The sequence below is a fragment of the Falco peregrinus genome, chromosome 2 (genome assembly GCF_023634155.1).
Source record: "Falco peregrinus isolate bFalPer1 chromosome 2, bFalPer1.pri, whole genome shotgun sequence".
Taxonomy (NCBI): domain Eukaryota; kingdom Metazoa; phylum Chordata; class Aves; order Falconiformes; family Falconidae; genus Falco; species Falco peregrinus.
In genome coordinates this window covers 28083815-28100391 of record NC_073722.1, presented here as the reverse complement: position 1 = coordinate 28100391, position 16577 = coordinate 28083815, and the positions used below count along the sequence as shown (strand labels likewise).

Genomic DNA, 16577 nt, shown 5'->3' with positions numbered 1-16577 from the left:
GGACAACCAAATGATTTGTTTCAAAACCGCATTCCTGACCAACACTCTAAGGTAGTTACAACCTTAGATGTTACTTTTCATGTAAATTACAAATCTCTCTATTCACTTACTACAGAAGTAATTCAGCGTCCTCACTTCAGCAGCTATGTCTGTGTATTTTGCAGTATCAATACAATTTTAAATCACTTGATTATGCACCATTAGGCCCATGCCTTGTTTGTTGTATGGAATGGATCTAGAACACATGAAGATGAAAGCCCCCTTCCTGTATAGGCTGCAAAATACAAAATAAAAATAAATTTAAAAAAAGGAGGATCACATAATTAAAGTGACCGAATACTATTCTGGAGAGTTAGCTCTTATCTTTGCCTTTGCCAGTTTCTACTCAGTGGAAATCAAAAGCCTTACCATACAGTCATTTCACTGTACCTGTTTCATTCCCTGCCTTTCTGCTCTAGGGTTTGATTTGCAGAACTGCTGAGCAGCTGGAATTTAAGTCAAGACCTATGAAAGCTGTATTTTGAGCAGGTATAGTTTGACAAAAAAATATTTCTTCCCAACCACCCTCCTAAAAGACAGAGAAAACAGAGAATGGAAAATATATAGATATTTGAATAATTCATTTTGTTTCTCAGAACTGTGTGGTCATATGAGAGAATCGTGCTCCTTTACCTAACAGGAGCTGATGAAAAATAATCCCTGTTCCTCAAATAGCCACATACAGCAACTGCTGACCATTTCCTCACAGAACGTTCCTCCAATGGTGAAGGATTCATTCTGTAAAGCACTTTTCAACAGTGTATAATAATAAAAGGCACAGGTTACTCGGTGAAAAGAAATTAAAATTATCAGTTACCACATAAACAATGCACTGAATTAGGTAGTAATCCTGTGGAAGAAAATAGCACATTATAGCATCTACTGGACAATATTTAATTGTATGTTTTAATTGTGTGAAATTAAGTGTTTAGAAATAAGCCCAGTTTTCCCATTTTTAGTGTGGGTACACACAGCTGTAATTGTGGTAACGTTATTTTGCACAGATCTTCTCTAGATTTTCACAAGTTTTTAGCTATGTTCTCCCAAAAAATGAAGTTTACATAATCACAGGAGCATCTGTCTCCCTACCTAACTCCAAGTAAGTTTTCACTCTAGATAGATGCTTGGCTTCAGTCAAATTCAACATAATAGCAGCCACTGAGTACTTCAGGTCTTAACAAGATGTAAGGAATGTAAGTCAGAGCAGAGGACACAGACTCTTAACCCCAACCCCCTCCTCTCCAGTCCCAGAAGGAAAGACTTTAGTGTATCATCACAGTAAACGAAGACAAGATGATACAATCTGGAAAGCAATGTTCAAAGACAATAGCTACAAACACATACATACATAAATTAAAAGCTTCAATTTCTTAGTCCTCAACAATGAAGCAAAAAGATGACAACAGAAAGGAGAAAAAAATCTTGCCATTACAAATAATTTGTATGTGTGCCATCTAGTGATGGTCCAATAACCTTTTTGTTATTTCTGAAACAATTTGCGTGAGCTGTTAAATCACTGTAAGGAAATTCTACATAAAGCTGAACTTTTTAAACACAAAGCAGTTTAAAGCTATTACTGGAAAGCAGAGTTCAAGACTTAAAGGTACCATAGTAATTTGCATTGCTGCTGTAGAAAAATACTGAACGGACTGAATTCTTCAACTGTTCTACAACTCAGAGTTCAGCTGCAGCACAGAAAGTGTGACTCATGCCATACTCCATTCTGCCTGCACGTGCATTCTTTTTCTTGTCACTCAACATACTAGGAAAGCAGCAGTCTTACATCTGAAGCATGCAAGACAGAATCAAGCATCAAAAGCAAGGTGGTAACAATACATACAAAACCTGCCTTGTTATCTTCCCAAACACCCTGACGGATATCATGCAAGAGACAAAACTGCTCTCTTTGTTGCCAACCCCCCAACATGAAAGACAAATGCAGACAAAGCTTCAATTTGAACAATTATGGTAACGCCCTTCCAGCAAGGCTCCTCTGCAGCATGGAGCTCGTTCCGAAATCAGCATCATATTAGCTAGAGAGGCTGCAGCAACTGCAGCCTGCCTGGGCTATGATCTTCTGCTGCTTCATGAAACATCAAGAGATGACATAAAGATCGTGTAGCTAAACAAACATGTAAATAAAATTCAAAGCCTGTCATGAGCAAGTACAGCTTATATTCAAGGTTTTCACCTTTACTCTTATTCCAATAGCCATTTATAACATCGCCTTGTATTAAAACAGACAATTGTGTTCCTTAAGATACAAAACTTGTAATACATGGAAATTCATTCCGTTTCAGAGTTCATTTCTTGTTACTCACTTCACACATTTTTCAACCCAAAGGGATGCCATTTTAACATATGTGAAACCTATTATTACCTGGCCATGCCGCAATTTTCCTCACTTCTATTGTTTAACCCTTCCACCTGCCTGTGGTATTTTTTCCCCACTTAGCTGAAACAGGTATAGCCAACTACAGCCACCATTTAAAACTCACCAGTTTTAAACACTTCCCCTGTAATGAGCACCCAGAGCACCTGTTGATGATATAAGAACATTTTTAAACATAGATATTACTATTAAAATTTTAAGTAGCCACCTGGACTATTCCTTGGAAGTGCTTCACAACTAGAGACTTTCTTGGAAGATTTATCAAAACTATTCTCCGGACACCAGAAGGATCTGTGTATTTGAAAAGTACCATGTACAGTTACGGTTTTCTGAATTCACATCTTAGTCTAGACAAACTGCTAGCAAAGTGTTTGGACTCCTAGAGTAAGGACAGATTATGAACATTTTTATGATATTTTACAATTTAGAATAGTGGTCATGCAAAATTGATTAACTACTTCATAGACCATTTTGTACAGTTGTCACTGGACAATAGAGAAAACTGGTATGATACCCGCACTGGCAAAGATCCCCTAATGAACCAAGAAAACCTCCAAATAATGGAGCTCCTGTTTTCCTCCAAATTTGCCTGTGAAGAAAAACAAAAAATGACATTGACGAGTAAAAAGTTTCATTGACCAAGCACAAAGCTTTTTACTTATTGTCTGCAAACAGGAAGGTGCTAAAACAATCAGTCCTCACTGTATATATAAAAACTTCTTATTTTATTTACTACCTCCTACTTTAGTAAAATAAAATTTAATTCTATGATATCATATTTCACAAGTAAAAAAATTTCATAATTTCTCTTTCAACAAGGATTAGCAAAAGTAACAATTTCTGATGGAGAAAGTTTTCCAAAGCTTTTTTTTTTTGTTTAAACTCATGAAACTAACCTCCAAGTCATCTGCAAAATTCAAAATATTTACAAGGGACAATTAATTACCAAAAAAACCCAAAACCCAGGAACAAAAGAAGAAAGAAAAAAGTGGAATAAACAGGAAAAAATACTGTTTCAACACTTTTTAAAGTGCCATCCAAATAGAATTAACTATGATGGACATTTTCACATCTTAAAAAAAAAAGGGGGGGGGGGCGCATCTATGGCTTTCCAAATACCCTATATTCCAAACATACCCCATTTTATCATAACTGGGTCACTACAGGATTTCCCTGTTGATGTCAATAAAACTAACAGTTTTGATTTGATGCTACCAAACTGAATGGCCCTTCTGAGATGATGCAGATTGCAGCAAAATACACACACACATAAAACCTTATTAGGAGTGTTTTAATTAATTATCAAAAGCTGTGCATTGTGCTAACAGTACTTTTTTCCAGCTAGGGTTTAGACACCTGCTGCTCACAAAAACATGAAAAGTTTCACTTTAACAAGTGACATTATGATCTTCAATTTTCAGAGGAATATTTAAGTTAAGCAAAGTACAGACCCACACAAAAGCTTTTGGCCAGATGGTATAAATTTTCTTGCATTTACGAAACACCCTCGCAGAAAGGAGGCATTAAACCCCATCAAATTTCAGACTTGTTTAAAATTTGAAATTCAGAAACTTTTTAACATCTAAACCAAAATAGCAAAATAAATTTTCTTCTTGTGAAAGACACAAATACATATTTAGTAGAAGAACTATATTTTGAGTGTGTACATGCATGCCCAATAACTTTGAAGAACATGCCTTAGACTCCATGGAAGTACAGGCATTTTCTAGAAACCAGTGTAAAGCAGCAACTTCCCACCAACGCATAGAATCAGAAACCTAAAAGAGACTGAAGTATGATTTGTGAATTCTTCCCGCTTCTGTCATATTTATTCTAAAACAGTGAAGGGACAGCAGCACAAACAGTTTTGCCGTACATTCTTCTGCACCTGGAGCAAGAGAGGGCTGATATCACAACAACAGCAATGCTGCACAGTTGCTTTTGATAAGCAGGAATATTTCTTAACCCAGTCAGTCATTTCAGTATTTTCTCTCCCGGGAAGACATCCTCCTTACATTCAGATCAACCAAAAATAGAGTGGAGTGGGGTTTTTGGTTTGGGTTGGTTTGGGTTTTTTTTTTGGTGGTGGTGGGTTTTTTTGGAGGGGCAGTGTTTTTGTTTTTAAAGAAAAATATTTTCTTCCGCTGGCTTCAGATTCACACATAATAATGTGTCTTTATGAGACAAAAAAAGATGAAAATAGCTGATGAATGCACAGAAAGTATTTTGATTTTTTATACAGCAAAAAGACTAATGGACATACACAGAGCTACTGCTTAGCAGCTATTCATTTTCATATTTGCCTATAGGCTTTATGTCATGAAGGTAGTGATTCCACATAAAGAAAACATTGTTAGTATTAAAGTAAAGTAAATATGTAAAAGAAAGTTTCACAAATCAATGCCCTTCACAAATAACCAATCTATTTTTCACTACTTAAATAATGAAATGGTTAGAATATTAAATGCTTAGTTTACTGAACTAGTAAATCCATCATAAATACATTTTATTATGAGTTCATATAAAGGCCATTGCTATTAGTTTTTAGTGGGTTGTGGGTTTTTTAGCTTTGATTTAACAGTTAAAGCTAAGAAGGGCAACCATCACAGCTACACAATTTAACCAAAGGCATTCACAACTCAAAGAATGACCCCATACAATTACAGAGAAGCTATTCAAGTATTTTTGTGATAGTCAAAAATAAAACAAGGTAATCCAGCTCTAAAACATCTACACTATGCTCATGTTTCAGCATTGGGTCTAGAATTAGTATAGCCTTACTGAATCTAAATACCTTTGTCTTAATTAACACAACAGTCTTTATAATTTTTTATTAATATCAGTCTGCCAAAACTCAAAATTATGAGCTAGAAACACCTTATACAACAATCAAGTAAATTCAAGCTTACAATGAAATTATTTTCTGCTAATGAGAAGCAAAGGCTAACATCCAACAGAAAACTATGAACTGTTTGCATAAATACAGAGCAACAATACTCTAAAGAAAATACTATGACAAATTGAAAGTAAAAAAAAAAATAAAAAATCCCCAATCCTAAAAAGAACAACAAAAAAACCCCACAACATACTTTCAAATAACCTTAATACTCTGTTACTAACTAAAGAACTAGTTGGTAGAAAGAACACTCAAATTTACATGATCATTAACAAATTATCTCCGCTTACGTTTCTACATTTATCTTTTGTTTGTTTGACTGAGCTACCCATTGTCACAAAACAAACAATACAGGAAGGTCTGGTAGGACCCAGAATAAGCTACAGAAACGTGGCTCCCTTGTAAAAGTAATGATTCCACCTGTCTGCTGTATTCTTTTCACTTCTCAGGTTTCACTCCTATCTATCTCCTTATACAAGGAAGAAATAAATCTTTCCCATCTGAATTTAACAAAAGACTAAAAAAGCAAAACTTGCCAACAGCAATATTAACTGTTTCACAGCACATTCTTGGAGTGAGCAACAGGCTTTGATCGCTACTGAAACTGTTATTCTAAAACCATTAATAAACTCTAATGTAGCAAATAGAGGCTTCACTGACATTTTGCAAGTTTACAAATTTGTTTCCTCAATGTTCTGTTAGAACAGCCTTCAAAAATCACACAACAATAAAAAATAAAAATTATTTTGAAACATATACATACTACTACATTCAGATCAGAGGTTAGTAAAGAACAGCACCTACAGTGGCAATGTGTACATGGAAAGTGATGAATATATATATATATATATATATATATATATATGAAGCACTGACTCACATGCTCATTTAACAGCAACATCCTGACCTAGACACCAGCAAACTGAACCTGCTTCATGTCACGGTAAAGCACAGCTATGAAAAACCTGTTCTGGCTCATAACTGAAGGTATGCAGGTGCATCTCACTACAGAGAAATTGCATCAAAACTGCAAAGGCTTAATCAAGGTAACACTGTAAAAGAGAATCTTACAAACAGTAAATTAGAACTAGAATTATAAAATTGCTCAATTTCAGGATATTCAGAAACCCAGCAGCAGCATTTTGTACCAATTGTGGGTGGGAAGGCTTGTAACATGCTACAATGATTTTTGAGAATTGAAAATCCTCAAAAAAATCCTATATTTGCAAGAATGGGCAGCTGCAATCTGCAAACACATGGAAGTTAGAAGAAGGTATATTAACCCACCACGGCCATGCCATTTAAGCAACTAGGATGAACAAGAATTCGGGAATGAAACAAAATACTGGACTAAAATGAAAAACAGGCAACTCTCATATTAATGGCAAAGCTCCAACTGACATTCACAGAGCTGGAGATTAACCCCAGGTATTTATGTTTAGACCCTACAAGCAACAGCTTTCCTAAACTGTCCTGTATATACTGCAAATGCATCTTTAACTTTTCCATTTAGAAGGACAAACAGCTAGAACAAAATCTGCACATGCCTCTTAAGGTTAATTTTAAAATACATCTGTAAGTAGCATAGGAGAATGAAATATAGCTCTGCAGATGAAAGAGCCACACAATTAGAAGACCTGAACAGTCAGCACCACAGAATCATGCAGAACTGTGATGAGATAACATCCTCTACTTTTGTACCTACAGTGCACTCTATTAACCTTTATTTTTATTTCTCCCTGTAAAATTCCAGTACAACTTCACCTGCATATATTAAGAGATATGTTTCTGATATTCCATAGCTCATCAGTGACAGAAGTAAGAAAAAGATAGAGCCTTCAAAACAGAGCTTTATGTAGATGCAACCCTTTTATTTCTGCATTAACATATATTGCTGAGAAAACTAATTAAGACATACAACTTTCACATCTAAAATTGTACAGATTTACCATAAGCAAGTCCAAGTACCCAAGATCATCCTCAAATCAGGCTTCTAAGTTTTACCAACTGCACATTGCCATTAAATAAAATGGAAAAGACAAACCTAATTATATATCATCCTTTTTTAGCTGTAGAAAGAAAGTGAGAAACCTGTAAATACCTAACCCACAGGAACATTACAGAGCACACAGAAAACACACAAACAGCTTATGGGTCTATGCATATTTTATGCAAATTATTTCTTTCTTGATAAATCACACAAAACCAGAAGGCACCTCTTCTGGGTGGTTTGTTTTAAAGGAATTAAAACAATAGATGCTAGAACCGCCCTCACTTCTTTGTGAAAAAAAGAACTGCAAGGTGAAACAAACCAACCTGGAAGTCAGAATCCATCTCCCACCTGTGTAACAGTAATGACCAGTCAGCACTGTCTCCTCTTATGGCTACTCAGAACTAATGAATTTTGCCTTGATCAGTTCTTCAACTTTTGTTATGACCCCCATCTCCTGCCTCATCAGTTTCCTTGCAGCCCAGTAAATTGGCAGCTGCTCAGTTCCTTCAGGGGAGAGAAACGACAGTCAATTGTAATAATGGGCTGCAATTACTCCTGTGTTGCAGGAACCGAGCTGCTGTTGCTGACTGCTGTCATTTTATCTGCCTTTGAACTTCTTTATGACCCCATGGCAAGGAATTACAGCCCTTGGCTGGAAAAAACATCACACCTCTCATCAGCACACAATGTCCTGCGGAGCCTCTCAAACAAGTGCCAGATGGGCTGATTGTGGAACAGGAAGCAGTATACAAAGCCACATTAATTATACCAATGAAGCCACTCTGCTCCAAGACCTTTTCCAAACCACACTCATGTATCTCTAACACAGCTCTGCATACGGGACTTAAGACTGTAGACATGTATAAACGTGGACAAATGCAATACAGTGGACATAGACTCCTCTTCGCTTAGATTTGGAGTATAGAAACCTGTACAATTTGAAAACATTGGACGGTACGAGAAAGAGACAATAATTGTGCTATAATCAAAGGGGAGTCATATCCAATGGCCAGCATTACCTACCTTTTTTTTTTTTTTTTTAGTATCTTAACTCACCTTAAACAAATAAATTGACAAAAGCTGTAATACTCAATTAAATATTAGATATCACAATCCCCAAAAGGATTGTCAAAGTCAATAATTAAAGTGTTTTATCTCCATGAGTAAAACACACTCCTTGGCCGTTGCATTCTTTGGCTCAACTTGTGGGCTTTTTTTCTTTCAAAGCTAATTTTATTGGAAATATTGCAAAAGTACAACATAAAGGCCCCACAAAAGATGAAAAAAAAAAAAAAAACACCCAGCCCAACCAACTACAAGTTGTTTGAAATGCTCAAAACATACTAATGTCACCAGGTGTCACTTGAAAAAAACCTAGCAAGATTACTTTCATCTTTTATTTCCTGAATCATTCCTTTCCATCTCCTCTGTTATGAATTGAATATATTTTCCTTTTCAACCACTGCCCAGCCCTGTTTACATGGTCCTCCACCATTGCCAATTGTTTTGGCAACTAAGTGAAGGTAATGCTACAATTCAGTCATATAGTTCAAGCGTTTCTTTAAAAGTGTTAGACATTAATCACTCTGGTGGATCTCTAGCCCGGGTCTGACCTACATGCTGAGATGGAAATAACTTTTGAGTGAAGTTTTCTTGAAATATCTGTAAGATATTGATTTTTAATGAATGAGTTTTAAAACGTCATCTCTTACAAGGTAGTATTTTGCATGCAAAATATTTAAAAGGGATAATCTCATTTAATAACAATGACATTGCAGTATTTCATGAGGCAATAATTCAGCTTGAGCTGATTAAGTACAAATTTGTTGGCTTAGCAATTTATTTATCAGGGACAGAAATTATTGCCAAGACCGCACACTGGGGTACTCCCCACATTCTTATTATGTTGTAAAAGATGAAGTCCCTTCCGTTTGCTTTAAGGATAGTGCATTTGTCTAGAATAAAATTTGTAGATATAAAACAGTGGAGTAAGGAAAATAATGTCTTCTTATTACCTGAACAATGTCATACTGTGCCAAACAACGTAAAGAAACCAGAAAAAAACAAAAAAACAATTTGAGGTCCAAAAAATTAAAATGTCACTTAAGCTACAATGATATTGAAGTTCTCAGTATTATAAGGAGCATCTTTACAATGCTTATTTTAAAGCACCCACTTTGCATAACTGATAAAAACTCAAATGGCCTAATTATTTTAGTGGTCCATTAGTAATTCCAATCTGTTCTCTCCACTGCCAGCAACAACACTGTTCACAACTCTAGTGCATGCTGGGCAGAAGACAACAGTTCTGGAGCACGGGTCCACTGTTCAATCAGTTGCTTGTAACAAAAAAAATGGGGGGGTGAAAGACTATAAAGTGAAAAAATAAAAGGGAGAATTAACTACAAATTCTGGGCATCTTACATTCCAGTGGTCCTTACCCTGATGAACTCCAACAGAGACTGAAATGAGACTGTTATAGATTTGCTAATAAGTTAAGATTGATTGACTTTATTTGATTATTTGATTTTATAAAATTATTTTATAGAATAGAAATATAGAAGGTTAAGAAATATATTTTAATGAAACTTATCGTTGCACAGTAAAAGCTGCTATGAGATCCTCTGTACATCCTGTACCACAGCTAGAAGAATGGGCTAGAACCATTGTTAAAACTTAGGTAATAACTTTAGGGTTTGAAAGGTTTCTTTGTATTTGACCAGTCTTCTGTATGTAGAAGGTGTATTGAAATGTCAGAATATGAGATGAATGGAAACTGGGGAGAGTCGACTGGAACAGCTTGTGGTTGCCTGCCAAGAAACCGTGAACTTTAGTAAAAGGTAATTCCGGCAGGGGGAGATCGCGACCACCGACTCATATACCACTAACCCAAATCGTACCCCAGACCCATTTCTAGACCTTTCTAAGCTCTACTGCGCAGAATTGGATATAGGAGGAGAATATGTTAATGATCTACGGGAAACATCATGGTTATGCATGAATACTTAATGAATATGTATGAATAAGTTCTATATATGGTGTCTTAATTTTGCGACTTGGTACGCGTTGATAGCGAGAGGACTCGCTCACGCACCCAGCTGTCAATAAAGAAGTGTCTGCTTATCTACATCACATTGGTGTCGATAAGTTCTTCATTCCGAGATTTCGGTAACAAGACTACCCAATCTTGAAAATCACCACAAAGTAACATTGGAGATCATGAATGCCAAAACAGGTTTTCTTTATGAACACTGTGCTTTTCCAGCTTGTTCAGCTACTGTAAAACTTAATACATTATGATCAATCACCTGCTTTTAAGTGCTTGGGTGTCTAGACATTACAGTGTTAGATATAAAGCACATTAATGATGACACAAATACTCTTTGGTCTCCTGCTGGTGCATGCAGGATTTCATTTAGTATTGCAACCAAGGAGAACATTTTGATCATCATAATATAACTGCCAGTGTCCATCTAATCATCATTGTCATAGATTAGCTTTTCAACTTCCAACTGGACAAAAGAATAGCCCCACCTCTCTGTTAAAGTTTAGCTTTCAGAAAAGGATATCCATACAACTTAACTCTTTATCATATAGACAATGTACCAAAAAAAATAATATATCCTTTTGTGACATTGCTTGTCTGAGCTCTGTCACACCAATTAAAGATTAAATTAATAAAATGCATTTAGTTAATTGAGTTATAACAGATTTAGAAAATGGCAAGTCAATAGCAGAAGATATATGCTAAATAATTAAAAATTTGCAATGGCATATCATGGTATTTGTAATTAATTAAGAAATTGAATTCACATACACTATCATAACATATGTTTGTACCTATCTTTAACTCTGTGGAATGAACACTTCAGCAAGGATATGTTGTCCACACTGTCTCAAAAATGCTCTGCTCTTCACTGTTGTAACAGCTTTATAATTTTACAAAAATATTAGTATTTCAGCTGTGCTAATTAGTCTAATACCTGAAGTAAAGGACACAGGCTGAGGCAAAAAATGTAATCAGTGTTGCCACTGGTATGTTTAAAATTACTTTTGAGCCAAACGCAGCAAATGAATAGAAGTAACAGGAAAAACATGTTTTACATTGCCCTCAATTTATAGGAGAAAAAACAAACCAGAGCTACTGAGTAGTTTTTCAGCATGTATGAGAACCAACCAATATGTCTACAATTAATCAGGAATCAACTAGGTCCAAAATAGCATTCTAGCTGCATTTAATTCCATAGTATATTGAGCTATTGAAAGTAGAAAGATCTAAGTATTCTTGAAAAAAAAAACAAAAAAACCCACCACTTTTTTTTTTCAGTTTGTCATCTCAAACCTTGTTGCACTCAGAAAAAAGAAAACTTTACTTAAGTGTATGCATACAGATATACGCACACATGCTGATTATACAATCTTTCAGGCTCACTGAATGCAGAAATAACTTGTTCATGTGATTTAAACTAAAAAAAAAAAAATGCAGACCTGGTCTACTATTATAAAGTAAAAATGCAGACCTGGTCTACTATTATAAAGTAAAGTACACATAATGATGCTCTGCTTCCTATATATAGGGCTTTTCATCCAATAGATTATTTTACCATGGGACTGAGGCCAAGATAGTAGTTCTTAAATGCAGTAACATGCATAGTGAAGGATAATGCTCTCAGGTAATTCCAGTAGCGATAGAGAAAAATGGATTTCCCCAATACTGCATTAACAGTGTTATAACCGTATGACAAGTAGATTAAAACCTTCTTCAATTGCTTACACATATGCTGTGAAACTCTGGAAAATCTTTTTTCTTCATAATATTCAAACTACTTGTCTTCACTGTTAATTTTTACATAATCAAGGTCACTGGCTGTATACGTATTACTCATCCAGAAAGCTTGGCTGAGCATTACTGAGAAGCTGGTAACCTTGTCATTTCCCTTCCTCCTTCCCTACCCTCCACCCCAAATCAAATTAATCATGAAGCTTTAGATCATTGTGGAAGCATTAGGCTTTCTGCCATGTTTCATGATTGCTTTAGCTGTACTTACATCTCAATGAGATCTTAATAGCATTAAAAAAAATGAACAAGAAATATAAAATCCTCATAGAGCCAAAGTTTAACTGCTCATAGAAGAGCTTAACCTACGTTTTTAATTTTTACTTGATAAAATTCCTGTTAATGCTTTTTTCCATGCTTTTTAATAATATCTTCAACAATCTAGAACAACGTGCCACAACATTATTTTTGAATGTAAAATGTAGATCTTCCCTGTAAAGGTGGTCACTGACACTTTTCTTGTCTGATTCAACTACCTTACTTTTTTAAAATCCATTTTTTAATCTTTTTCGGAGTAGATGTGCAATTCGTTTAAAACTGAGGAAACAGAACAACAACAAACCTTTTCTCCACTCAACATAAGTACCTGCAATCGCTGATTTTGTATTGAACAGCAAGCAAAAAACAAGTTTTCAAGCTTTCTTACAGAATTTGAGTTATTTCCTGTTTAATTGTTTCTGATGTCATGCACAGCAATTGATCTTTGCCATGATTTTTAGTGTGGAAGATTGGAATTAATTTCTTGCCAAGGAGTGCTGCAAAATTAGGAATATGACCTTAATCTACTGTACTTAAAAGAGACTAGATCATTTGCTTCCACCAGTGTACCAGTATATTTGATCTTAAAACACTTACTCATATTAATCTTTCCTTCTCCAATATATTTTGGGGTTCTTTTGTTTTAGTTTTTTAACATCTTGCTACAGAATTGTATCATTCTGAAGTAAATACCAAATGAACCAAACAAGGACAAAGGAGGACAAACATTCATTTCTTTTTGTATCACATCCACCTATTTAAGGTGTTCCAGGCCAGGCTCATTCATGTAAATGTGTTTGATCTTAGTCTGCACCAGCAATCGAGTAGAGAACTCTTTCTTTAGAGAGCTTCCCAGTTATAATTACAAACAGCTTATCACCATAAAATCTCCAAAAGGACAAGTGTTCTCGGAGTGGTGGGGTGGGGCAAGGATGGGAGATGGGGAACAGGACACTGATGATAAAGTTTCTTGTTCTCTTATACTCAGGAATTCCACCTTCCACTACCCCACCCGAGTGCTTATCAGGCACTTCTCTCTCCTCTCACTTACCACCTATCAACTATCTCAAAAAGTCTTCCCATTCCACCTCCCACTGTCTTTTGTTGCCTTTGATTCCCTGCCTCTTTTTTCCATCTGTCTTCCTTTCCAAAACAGTCAGTTGTTTTGCTCAGGGTTCCTCATTAGATCTCAAAATCTTTAAGCAGCTAATTTGCTTTCTACTCAACCTACATTCAATTCCCCTCCCAAACACTTCAACCCCTCTGTCATATTGCTGTTGCCATCACCTTGGACTCATTTCCTATTCACAGATATTATCACAATGATACAACAGAGTCTAAATACATTAAAAAGGCTTTCTCATGCTGCCTTAGCATGACAATTACTACTCATCTTCAGACCTTCATTTAAGTATTCTTCTCTGTCCACCTTCCATTGTTAGACACTTTCTACTGTACTTAATAGATTCTTTACTTAATTTTTTTAAGGGTTTCTCTATCTCTTCCATCATGATCACGATTATTAATCAGGATTACATTTTCTCCAGGGAAAAACTGAACGGTTCCTAATGAACAATCCCCTTGCAAAGGTTCATTATAAATTCCCATTTCTACATACCAAAAAAGTCACAGACTTCTAAGTCTGCCCCTGAATCCCAACCACATCATCTCTGGCACTGTATTTCACACAATCATAGAACAGTTTGGGTTGGAAGGGACTTTTAAAGATCATCTAGTCCAATTCCCCTCCATGGACAGGGACATGTTTTACTAGATCATGTTGCTCAAAGCACTCACTCCCCTTTGAGCCTGTGTTTCTTAAGAGACAAGAACACATCTCTGTTCTTACGCACACAGAGATAAATGCACACATCCCTTCCACTTCCCTCCACTGACATTCGCATCACTTCTCCTTCAGAACATCAAGCTCAAGCATCATCTTTGACTTGTCCTTCCATCTATCCTCTTATCGGTTCTCTACATTATCATACCCTTTGCCATCTTCTAAGTCTTTAATATAATTTCCTGTAATACATCTTTTCATGTTGTCCAGTTCTGCTTTAAATGCACCATTAGCATTAGAGAGGAAATGAAAATTACTAGGCACTCTCTTACCAGTTCACTCAACATGAATAAACATTTCCATCTGCCACAGAGCAAATCATTTCAGTCTTTGAAAAAACAAAACCCCCTTTGAAATAAGTAAGAGCATTGAGCCAACATGAAACGAGATTTTCAATAAGAAATGGATACTACTGCTTGTACATAACAGAGACAATACTCGTCACTATTCAAGATTTAACTTGGAGTCACGCATGGAGAACAAAAGTCAGAAATAATTATGGTGCACAGCCATACATACCATTTCCCAGTCTTTATATTTGGCAAAGTTTCCTCAAATATCCCAGTTAGATGCATCTATCTCAAAACCACCCAAAGCAGTAACAAAGAGGATCCTGAATTCTCTCTACCAAAGCCAAATTCTAGTGCAAACACTGTGACAACTAGGCCCTCCCTGACATTAGATGCCAGTGAATCTTAAATATACCCTAACGAAGAGGGTATATTCTAGCAGACCAGGCAAGCATCTGTCAGAGCCCTTGTGATGGCCACAGAGGGGAGGTTATCACTGACACCATCACAGCAGACTGACATTTCAAGCCAACATTTAAGCTGTCAGGAAGGATCAGATGACATGTTTTTATTTGAGCACGAATGATTTTGAAATAGAAATGGGAATTTCAGCAAGTTGCAGGTTGAACAAATTGATTCTGTACGATCTATTTTTCACTTTTGCTCCAGAGAGGAAGTTTAAGAAATTCACACTACATGGAGAGTCAAAGAAATTGATGGTTTCATAATAGCACTATATCACTGCCAGAAGCTCAAGCTAAACCAATCACTTTTTAACTAGAAATGGGCCGGAGACATGATGTTCTGATCTCAATCTAAACTTCAAGAAGTTCATGGTGGTTATGTTAGGATTTGGCATTTGGCTTAGGATCCTCTCCATTTTTGAGAATGAAGAAAAATCTTTTAAAGTAACAGTGGACTCTCCTTTATCAAGTTTAAGAGAAATCAATGAATCAGCTTGATCTGATCTCATTTTGACGTTATAAGAAGTCTAAATAGGTGTCTTTTAGCACTGCAATTATACTAAACCCTCTAAGTCTCTCTGGGAGTCGTTCTAGTATGGATGTGAATTCAAATATGAACAGGATTTGAGGACAGCCCTAGACATATTTGCCTGGTAATTACTGGCTAAAGTGCAAACTTACGATGGGAAAGATTTTTAGAGCAATAGAGCCCTCTAATGGATTAACCCTGTATTACTGGGGTTTTCTTCAGTGCTGCGGTAAAAATAATTCGGTTTTCAGCTTGAAAATAAAACACAAGAGGTACCAAGAGAAGAATTACAGACTATGAAAGCTTAATGACAGAAGCTATTTCTTCCAAATCCCAAATAGCCAGAAATCACATAAAGAGACATCGTTCAAATGGAAGATCTAAAATGAAACCTCTTAGGACCATTTGATATTTTTGGTTTTAAGTAAATAAGCTTTGGGAAGAAGCTGGGTTTGCACCATTGTTTGTAATATTCATACACACAGAAGGAGCTGACAGGCTGCAGCATATCTAACCTTCATTCTGTTTCAGGGCTTGATTCTGGTTTGCCTTCTGCTGCACAGCAGTCCGTGATCTCTGCAGAGCATCCATGTAGCAGAAGGGAATAAATATCTTTTCGAAAGGCTATGTAAGGGTGTGCTTTCGTGATCAGCTAAAGCAAATCTGAAATCAATGATGTTGAAAGGGCAGAGCAGATGCAACTTGCCATACAGCTGCACAAGCAATAGAACCAACACACCCGTGCACACACAAAATAATAATCTAAAAAAAACTGTAAGAAAGGAAATTTACTTGGGGGGGGGGGGAGGGGGGAGAGCAGTTGATTATCTTAGATATTCATAATTGAAAAGTGAAGGGCTCTGGAACAGTTTTGTATCAACATACACAGTCAGGAAAACTGACTCAGCACAGTGGGCATAGCTGGGGGTGTCCCACATCAACAGAGAAAGATCAAAGGAGTACTTGAAGCAAGAGAAATGCTCCCAATAGTTACATGCAGGTAGAGTAAGAAAGAAAGCAAGAAATGGATGCCTGG

General features: G+C 36.2%; 1 protein-coding gene across 4 annotated transcripts in view; it reads right to left on the bottom strand.

Moving 5' to 3' along the window:
- Positions 1–16577, bottom strand: part of ARAP2 (ArfGAP with RhoGAP domain, ankyrin repeat and PH domain 2) — a 130034-nt gene that overhangs the window by 77025 nt on the left and 36432 nt on the right. The window lies entirely within an intron of this gene.